The sequence below is a fragment of the Arachis hypogaea genome, chromosome 11 (assembly GCF_003086295.3).
Source record: "Arachis hypogaea cultivar Tifrunner chromosome 11, arahy.Tifrunner.gnm2.J5K5, whole genome shotgun sequence".
In the NCBI taxonomy this organism is placed as follows: Eukaryota; Viridiplantae; Streptophyta; class Magnoliopsida; order Fabales; family Fabaceae; genus Arachis; species Arachis hypogaea.
Genome location: NC_092046.1, coordinates 86,980,697 through 86,991,558, shown reverse-complemented (window position 1 = coordinate 86,991,558; position 10,862 = coordinate 86,980,697). Strand labels below are relative to the sequence as shown.

The window sequence follows — 10,862 nt, the reverse complement described above, 5'->3', positions numbered from 1 at the left end:
GCATGTGTTTCTTTTCTTAAAAATTTTCAAAAACATGTTCTTGATGTTCATCTTGACATTCAAGTGTTCTTGGTGTTCATCTTAACATTCAAAGTGTTCTTGCATATTTTTCTTGTTTTGATTCATAATTTTCATGTTTTGAGTCATTTTGTTGTTTTTCTCTTTCTTCATTGAAAATTCAAAAATCAAAAAAATATATTTCCCTTATTCTTCTCATAAATTTCGAATATTTGAGTTGACTTAGTCAAAAATTTTAAAAACCTAGTTGTTTCTTATGAGTCAAGTCAAATTTTCAATTCAAAAATTCTATCTTTTTCAAATCCTTTTCAAAAATCAAATCTTTTTCAATTTTCTTCTTAATAATTTCGAAATTTTTAAAATTAATTTTCAAAACCTTTTTCTTATTTTATCTCATATTTTCGAATTCTTCGCTAGCATTTAATATTTTGATTTAAAAATTTCAAGTTGTTACTTGCCTATTAAGAAAGGATCCATCTTTAAATTTTAGAATCATATCTTTTTGTTTCTTGTTAGTAAAGTAATTAACTTTAATTTTAAAAATCAAATATTTTTAAATTTCTTTTTCAAATATTTTTCAAAATAATTTTCAATCATATCTTTTTCAAAAATTAATTTTCAAAATCTTTTCTAACTTCCTATCTTTTCAAATTTGATTTTCAACTCTTTTTCAATTAACCACTTAACTTTTTGTTTGATTTTAAAAAAGTTTTCTATTTCAATCATATCTTTTTCAAAACCACCTAACTACTTTTCTCTCTCTAACTTTTGAAAATCCCTTACCACTTTCTCAAAATTCCTTTCAAATTAACTAATTGTTTTAAATTTTAATTTAATTTTATTTTATTTCTCTTTTAAATTTCGAATTATAACTAATATTTAAAATAAAAACAAAAATATTTTTATTTTATTTTATTTAATTTTTGAATTCTTTCCCTTCTCATCTCTTTCTATTTATTTATTTATCTACTAACACTTCTCTTCTACTCATAATTCGAACCCCCTCTTCTTCTCTGTGTTCAAATTTTTCTCTTCTCCTTCTTCTATTCTTCTCTTCTTCTACTCACATAAAAGAATCTTTATACTGTGACATAGAGGATTCCTCTTCTCTTCTGTTCTTTTCTTTTTCATATGAGCAGGAACAGGGATAAAGACATTCTTATTGAAGCTGATCCTGAACCTGAAAGGACTCTTAAGAGGAAACTAAGAGAAGCTAAAGCACAACCCTCTGGAGAGGACCTGACAGAAATTTTTGAAAAAGAAGGAGACATGGCCGAACCCAATAACAATGGTGGAGATGCAAGGAAGATGCTTGGTGACTTTATTGCACCCTATTCTAACTTCTATGGAAGAAGCATCTCAATTCCTGCCATTGGAACAAACAACTTTGAGCTTAAGCCTCAATTAGTTTCTCTAATGCAACAGAATTGCAAGTTTCATAGACTTCCATTGGAAGATCCTCATCAGTTCTTAGCTGAATTCTTGTAAATCTGTGACACTGTCAAGACCAATGGAGTTGCTTCCGAGGTCTACAGGCTTATGCTTTTCCCTTTTGCTGTGAGAGACAGAGCTAGAAATTGGTTGGATTCACAACCTAAGGAAAGCCTGACCTCTTGGGAAAAGCTGGTCAGTGCTTTCCTGGCCAAATTCTTTCCACCTCAAAAGATGAGCACGCTTAGTGTGAAAATCCAAACTTTCAGACAGAAGGAAGGTGAGTCCCTCTATGAAGCTTGGGAAAGATATAAGCAATTGATCAAAAGGTGTCCTACTGACATGCTTCCAGAATGGAGCATCATATGTATATTCTATGATGGTCTATCTGAGTTGTAAAAAATGTCATTGGACCATTCTGCAGGAGGATCTCTTCATCTAAAAACCCCTACAGAAGCTCAGGAACTCATCGAAATGGTTGCAAATAACCAGTTCATGTACACCTCTGAGAGGAATCCTGTGAATAATGGGACGCCTCAGAAGAAGAGAGTTCTTGAAATTGATACTCTGAATGCCATATTGGCTCAGAACAAAATATTGACTCAACAAGTCAATATGATTTTCCAGAGTCTGAATGGATTACAAGATGCATCCAACAGTACTAAAGAAGCATTGGTATGCGAAATTGCTACTCAGGTTGTGAATTATTGTTCGAAATTGATTCCCTGGCGATGGCACCAAAAACGGATGCACAGAACCATGGTCTAAACATATCTTCACAACTTCGCATAACTAACCAGCAAGTGCACTGGGTCGTCCAAGTAATACCTTACGTGAGTAAGGGTCGAATCCCACGGAGATTGTTGGTATAAAGCAAGCTATGGTCACCTTGTAAATCTCAGTCAGGCGGATATAAAATAGTTATGGAGTTTTCAAAATTAATAATAAAAGAAGGATAGAAATACTTATGTAAATCGTTGGTGAGAATTTCAGATAAGCGTATGGAGATGCATTCGTTCCTCTGAACCTCCGCTTTCCTGCTGTCTTCATCCAATCAGTCTTACTCCTTTCCATGGCTGGCTTTATGCAAGGGCATCACCGTTGTCAGTGGCTACATCCCCTCCTCTTGTGAAAATGGTCCAAGATGCCCTGTCATGGCACGGCTAATCATCTGAGGTTCCCGATCATGCTGGAATAGGATTCACCCTCCTTTTGCGTCTGTCACTACGCCCAACACTCGCGAGTTTAAAGCTCGTCACAGTCATTCAGTCATTAAATCCTACTCGGAATACCAGAGACAAGGTTTAGACTTTCCGGATTCTCTTGAATGTCGCCATCATTCTAGCTTACACCACGAAGATTCCGATTAAGAGATCTAAGAGACACTCATTCAATCTAAGGTAGAACGGAGGTGGTTGTCAGGCACGCGTTCATAGGGAATGATGATGATTGTCACGTTCATCACATTCAGGTTGAAGTGCGAATGAATATCTTAGAAGCGAAATAAGATGAATTGAATAGAAAACAGTAGTACTTTGCATTAATCTTTGAGGAACAGCAGAGCTCCACACCTTAATCTATGGAGTGTAGAAACTCTACCGTTGAAAATACATAAGTGATAATGGAGTTCATTGGTCTCGGCCCCAGAGGGGAACCGGAGTAACCAAGACTCCGAATACAATGATAAAAAGTTCTATTTATAATAAACTAGTCACTAGGGTTTACAGAAGTAAGTAATTGATGCATAAATCCACTTCCGGGGCCCACTTGGTGTGTGCTTGGGCTGAGCTTGAAGTCTACACGTGGAGAGGTCATTCTTGGAGTTGAACGCCAGCTTTTGTGCCAGTTTGGGCGTTGAACTCCACTTTGCAACTTGTTTCTGGCGCTGGACACCAGAATTAGGCAGAGAGCTGGCGTTGAACGCCAGTTTGCGTCGTCTAAACTTGGGCAAAGTATGGACTATTATATATTGCTGGAAATCTCTGGATGTCTACTTTCCATCGAAATTGGAAACGCACCATTTTGAGTTCTGTAGCTCCAGAAAATCCATTTTGAGTGCAGGGAGGTCAGAATCCAACAGCATTAGCAGTCCTTCTTCAACCTCTGAATCTGATTTTTTCTCAAGTCCCTCAATTTCAGCCAAAAAATACCTGAAATCACAGAAAAACACACAAACTCATAGTAAAGTCCAGAAATGTGAATTTAACATAAAAACTAATGAAAACATCCCTAAAAGTAACTAGATTCTACTAAAAACATACTAAAAACAATGCCAAAAGCGTATAAATTATCCGCTCATCACAACACCAAACTTAAATTGTTGCTTGTCCCCAAGCAACTGAAAATCAAATAGGATAAAAAGAAGAGAATATACTATAAATTCCAAACTATCAATGAAACATAGCTCCAATCAAATGAGCGGGACTTATAGCTTTTTGCCTCTTGAATAGTTCTGGCATCTCACTTTATCCATTGAGGTTCAGAATGATTGGCATCTATAGGAACTCAGAGTTCAGATAGTGTTATTGATTCTCCTAGTTCAGTATGATGATTCTTGAACACAGCTATTTTATGAGTCTTGGACGTGGCCCTAAGCATTTTGTTTTCCAGTATTACCACCGGATACATAAATGCCACAGACACATAATTGGGTGAACCTTTTCAGATTGTGACTCAGCTTTGCTAAAGTCCCCAATTAGAGGTGTCCAGGGTTCTTAAGCACACTCTTTTTTTTTTTGCTTTGGACCTTGACTTTAACCGCTCAGTCTCAAGTTTTCACTTGACACCTACACGCCACAAGCACATGGTTAGGGACAGCTTGGTTTAGCCGCTTAGACCAGGATTTTATTCCTTTAGGCCCTCCTATCCACTGATGCTCAAAGCCTTGGGATCCTTTTTATTTGCCCTTGCCTTTTGGTTTTAAGGGTTATTGGCTTTTTGATCTTGCCTCTTGGTTTTAAGAGCTTTTGGCTTTTTCTGCTTGCTTTTTCTTTCTATTTTTTTTTGCCTATTTTTTTTTCTGCAAGCTTTGTTCTTTGCTGCTTTTTCTTGCTTCAAGAATCATTTTTATGATTTTTCAGATTATCAAATAACATGTCTCCTTGTCATCATTCTTTCAAGAGCCAACATATTTAACATTCTTAAACAACAACTTCAAAAGACATATGCACTGTTTAAGCATACATTCAGAAAACAAGAAGCATTGTCACCACATCAATATAATTAAACTAAGTTCAAGGATAAATTCAAAACTCATGTACTTCTTGTTCTTTTGAATTAAAACATTTTTCATTTAAGAGATGTGATGGATTCATAGGACATTCATAACTTTAAGACAAAGTTAGTAACTACTAATGATCATGTAATGAAGACACAAACATAGATAAGCACATAACATAGAAAACGAAAAACAGAAGAAATAAGAACAAGGAATGAATACACCTTAGTGATGGTGGCGTTTCCTTCTTGAGGAACCAATGATGTCCTTGAGCTCTTCTATGTCTCTTCCTTGTCTTTGTTGCTCCTCCCTCATTGCTTTTTGATCTTCTCTAATTTCATGAAGGATGATGGAGTGTTCTTGATGTTCCACCCTTAATTGTCCCATGTTGGAACTTTATTCTCCTAGGGAGGTGTTGATTTGCTCCCAAAATTTCTGTGGAGGCAAGTGCATCCCTTGATGTATCTCAGGGATTTCTTGATGATGAGCTTCTTCATGTGCCTGTTGAGACTCATGAAAGTGCTCTCTTGTTTGCTCCATCCTTTTCTTAGTGATGGGCTTGTGAGATGAATCTTTCCATCTCCCATGGCTCAGAGGTGGAAGCATTTGTCTTCTCTTTCCTCTTTCTTGAGGTTTCTCTGGCCTTAGGTGCCATTAATGGTAATGGAAAAACAAAAAGCTTATGCTTTTACCACACCAAACTTAGAATATTGCTCGCCCTCGAGCAAGAGAAGAAAGAATAGATGAAGAAGAAGAAGATATGGAGGAGATAGAGGGATGTGTGTATGGATGTGAGTGGTGAATGGAAAACAGAAGGGATGACCATGAATGGAGAGAGAGAGGGTGAGGTGGGTGGGGATCCTGTGAGATTCACAGATCCTGAGAGGATCCTGTGGCGTCCACAGATCCTGAGGTGTTCAAGGAATTACAACCTTGCACCAAATTAGGCATGTAAAATGCCCTTGCACACAACTCTGGGCGTTCAGCGCCAGGTTGGTGCCCATTTTGGGCGTTCAACGCCCATTTGTTGCCCATTTCTGGCGTTGAACGCCAGAACCATGCTTGTTCTGGGCGTTCAGCGCCAGCTCTTCTCCAGGGTGCAATTCTGGCGTTCAGTGCCCAGATGCTGCCCATTTTGGGCGTTCAGCGCCCAGATACTACCCATTTTGGGCGTTCAGCGCCAGAACCATGCTCTGTTCTGGCGTTGAACGCCAGACAGGTGCTTCCTCCAGGGTGTGATTTTTCTTCCGCTGTTTTTGATTCTGTTTGTAAATTTTTCGTTTATTTTGTGACTCCACATGATCATGAACCTAAGAAAACATGAAAAACAAAAATAAAATTAGATAAATAAACATTGGGTTGCCTCCTAACAAGCGCTTCTTTAATGTTAATAGCTTGACAGTGGGCTCTCATGGAGCCTCACAGATGTGCAGAGCTTTGTTGAGACCTCCCAACACCAAACTTAGAGTTTGGATATGGGGGTTTGGCACCAAACTTAGAGTTTGACTGTGGGGGCTTTGGTTGACTCTGCTTTGAGAGAAGCTTTTTCTGCTTCCTCTCCATGGATGCAGAGAGAGATCCTTGAGTTGTAAACACAAGGTTGTCCTTATTTAATTGAAGGATCAATTTTCCTCTGTCCACATCAATCACAGCTCTTGCTGTGGCTAGGAAAGGTCTTTCTAGGATGATGGATTCATCCTCTTCCTTTCCAGTATCCAGGACTATGAAATCAGCAGGGATGTAAAGGCATTCAACCTTTACTAACACGTCCTCTACTTGTCCATAAGCCTATTTTCTTGAATTGTCTGCCATCTCTAATGAGATTTTAGCAGTTTGCACCCCATAGATTCCCAGTTTCTCTATTACAGAGAGGGGCATGAGGTTTATTCCTGAACCAAGGTCACACAGAGCCTTAAAGATCATGGTGCCTATGGTACAAGGTATTATGAACTTTCCAGGATCCTGTCTCTTCTGAGGCAATGTCAGTAGATCCAGATCACTTAGTTCATTGGTGAACAAGGGAGGTTCATCTTCCCAAGTTTCAATACCAAATAATTTGGCATTTAGCTTCATGATTGCACCAAGGAACTTGGCAGCTTGCTCTTTAGTAACATCCTCATTCTCTTCAGAAGAGGAATACTCATCAGAGCTCATGAATGGCATAAGGAGGTTCAATGGAATCTCTATGGTCTCTAGATGAGTCTCAGATTCCTTTGGTTCCTCAAAGGGAATCTCCTTATTGATCACTGGACGTCCCAGGAGGTCTTCCTCCTTGGGATTCATGTCCTCTCCTTCCTTCACAGGTTCGGCCATGGTGATTAATTCAATGGCCTTGCACTCTCCTTTTGGATTTTCTTCTGTATTGCTTGGGAGAGTACTAGGAGGGATTCAGTGATCCTTTTACTCAGCTGGCCCACTTGTGCTTCCAAATTTCTAATGGAAGACCTTGTTTCATTCATGAAACTCACAGTGGCCTTAAATAGATCAGAGACTAAATTTGCTAAGCTAGATGGATTCTACTCAGAATTCTCTGTCTGTTACTGAGTGGATGATGGAAAAGGCTTGCTATTGCTAAACCTGTTTCTTCCACCATTATTAAAGCCTTGTTGAGGCTTTTAATCCTTCCATGAGAAATTTGGGTGATTTCTCCATGATGGATTGTAGGTGTTTCCATATGGTTCACCCATGTATTTTAACTCTGCTATTGCAGGGTTCTCAGGATCATAAGCTTCTTCCTCAGAAGATGCCTCTTGAGTACTGTTGGATGCTGCTTGCATTCCATTCAGACTCTGAGAAATCATATTGACTTGCTGAGTCAATATTTTGTTCTGAGCCAATATGGCATTCAGAGTATCAATTTCAGGAACTCCCTTCTTCATAGGCGTCCCATTACTCACAGGATTCCTCTCAGAAGTGTACATAAACTGGTTATTAGCAACCATGTCAATGAGTTCTTGAGCTTCTGCAGGCATTTTCTTTAGGTGAATGGATCCACCTGCAGAAGTATCCAATGACATCTTTGATAGCTCAGATAAACCATCATAGAATATATCCAGGATGGTCCATTCTGAAAGCATGTCAGAAGGACACTTTTTGGTCAGCTGCTTGTATCTTTCCCAAGCTTCATAGAGGGATTCACCTTCTTTCTGTCTGAAGGTTTGAGCATCAGCTCTAAGCTTGCTCAGCTTTTGAGGAGGAAAGAACTTGGCTAAGAAAGCCGTGACCAGCTTATCCCAAGAGTTCAGGCTGTCTTTGGGTTGAGAGTCTAACCATATTCTAGCTCTGTCTCTTACAGCAAAAGGGAAAAGCATGAGCCTGTAGACTTCAGGATCTACTCCATTAGTCTTAACAGTATCACAGATCTGCAAGAATTCAGTTAAGAACTGAAAAGGATCTTCAGATGGAAGTCCATGAAACTTGCAGTTCTGCTGCATCAGAGAAACTAGCTGAGGTTTCAGCTCAAAATTGTTTGCTCCAATGGTAGGAATGGAGATGCTTCTTCCATGTAAATTGGAATTAGGTGCAGTAAAGTCACCAAGCATCCTCCTTGCATTATTATTATTTTCGGCTGCTATCTCCTCTTTCTGTTCGAAAATTTCTGACAGGTGCTTGCTGGATAGTTGCAATTTAGCTTCTCTTAGTTTCCTCTTCAGAGTCCTTTCAGGTTCTGGATCTGCTTCAACAAGGATGTTCTTGTCCTTGCTCCTGCTCATATGACAAAGAAGAGGGCACAGAAAAATAATAATAATAGGGATCCTTTTTACCCAAGTATAGAGGTTCCCTTTAGGTGAGTGGAAGAAAAGAAGAAGAAAAAAAATTCGAACACAGATGGAAGAGTGGGTTCGAATTTGGTGAGTGATGTGAGGAAGAGATGTTAGTAGATGAATAAATAATTAGAATGAGATGAGAGAGGGAGAATTTCGAAAATAATTTTCGAAAAAGAGTTAGTGATTTTCGAAAATAGTTTTTTTGAAAAAGGTTAGTAATTTTCGAAAATAAAAAATCAAAAATTAAAATAATTAGTTTATTAAAAAGAATTTTTGAAAAAGAGGGAAGATATTTTCGAAAATTAGAGAGAGAGAGAGAGAGTTAGTTAGGTAGTTTTGAAAACAAACAAGAAGTTAGTTAGTTAGTTGAAACAAATTTTGAAAAGATAAGAAGTTAGGAAGTTAGAAAAGATATTTTGCAATCACTTTTTTGAAAAAGGTAAGATAAGAAGATATTTTTGAAAAGATATGATAGAAATTAGTTTTTGAAAAAGATTTGATTTTTAAAATCTCAATTAATGACTTGATTCACAAGAAATCACAAGATATGATTCTAGAACTTAAAGTTTGAATCTTTCTTAACAAGTAAGTAACAAACTTGAAATTTTTGAATCAAAACATTAATTGATGATGTTATTTTCGAAAATATGATGTAAAAATAAGAAAAAGATTTTTGAAAAATATTTTTGAAATTTTCGAAAATAACTAAAAAAATTAAAAAAAAAAAGATTTGATTTTTGAAAAAGATTTTGAAAAAGATAAGATTTTTTTAAATTGAAAATTTGATTTGACTCATAAAAACAACTAGATTTTAAAAAAAAAATTTTGAAAAAGTCAAATCTAATTTTCGAAATTTTAAGAGAGAAAAAGGGAAAGATATTTTTTTGATTTTTGAATTTTTATGATGAGAGAGAAAAACAAGAAAAATGATGCAATGTATGAAAGTTATGGATCAAAACAATGAATGCATGCAAGAATGCTATGAATGTCAAGATGAACACCAAGAACACTATGATGATCAAGATGAACATCAAGAACACATTTTTGAAAAAAAATTTTAATGCAAAGAAAACATGCAAGACACCAAACTTAGAATTCTTTAATGCTTAGACATAGAGAATTCAGGAATGCATATGAAAAACAAGAAAAGACATAAAACATGCAAATGCAAAGATCAAACAAGAAAACTTACCAAGAACAACTTGAAGATCATGAAGAACACTCTGAATGCATGAATTTTTCGAAAAATGCAAGATGATTATGCAATTGACACCAAACTTTCAACTTTACTCAAGACTCAAACAAGAAACATGAAATATTTTTTATTTTTATGATTTTTTTTATTTTTTTTATATTTTCTTTTAATTTTTTCGAAAATCATTTGAAAAAGAAAAATAAGGATTCCAAAATTTTTAATATGAATTCCAGGAATCTTATGCTCTTTAGTCTAAAGCTCCAATCAAAGGGTCAGGCATGGCTTAATAGCCAGCCAAGCTTTAGTATGTAACTCAGACATGACAAGCCTAACATGCCCTACAGAGGAATTAGATATGGCTTTACAGCCAGCCAGGCTTCAACATGCTTCATGAAACACTAGAATTCATTCTTAAAAATTCTGAAGAAAAATATATTTTTGAAAACATTTTTATTTTAAAATTTTTTCGAAAACAAATGAGAAATTTTTGAAATATTTTTGAAGAATTTTTGAAAATAAAACAAAAACAAAATTACCTAATCTGAGCAACAAGATGAACCGTCAGTTGTCCAAACTCGAACAATCCCCGGCAACGGCGCCAAAAACTTCGTATGCGAAATTGCTACTCAGGTTGTGAATTATTGTTCGAAATTGATTCCCTGGGGATGGCACAAAAAACGGATGCACAGAACCATGGTTTAAACATATCTTCACAACTTCGCATAACTAACCAGCAAGTGCACTGGGTCGTCCAAGTAATACCTTACGTGAGTAAGGGTCGAATCCCACGGAGATTGTTGGTATGAAGCAAGCTATGGTCACCTTGTAAATCTCAGTCAGGCGGATATAAAATAGTTATGGAGTTTTCAAAATTAATAATAAAAGAAGGATAGAAATACTTATGTAAATCGTTGGTGAGAATTTCAGATAAGCGTATGGAGATGCATTCGTTCCTCTGAACCTCCGCTTTCCTGCTGTCTTCATCCAATCAGTCTTACTCCTTTCCATGGCTGGCTTTATGCAAGGGCATCACCGTTGTCAGTGGCTACATCCCCTCCTCTTGTGAAAATGGTCCAAGATGCCCTGTCACGGCACGGCTAATCATCTGAGGTTCCCGATCATGCTGGAATAGGATTCACCCTCCTTTTACGTCTGTCACTACGCCCAGCACTCGCAAGTTTGAAGCTCGTCACAGTCATTCAATCATTGAATCCTACTCAGAATACCACAGACA

General features: G+C 36.9%; 1 non-coding gene across 1 annotated transcript; it reads right to left on the bottom strand.

Moving 5' to 3' along the window:
• Window positions 1-1,689: 1,689 nt before the first annotated feature.
• Window positions 1,690-1,797, bottom strand: LOC112725535 (small nucleolar RNA R71). The gene has a single exon (XR_003164637.1). It is a non-coding gene; the product is annotated as a small nucleolar RNA R71 (small nucleolar RNA).
• Window positions 1,798-10,862: the final 9,065 nt, after the last annotated feature.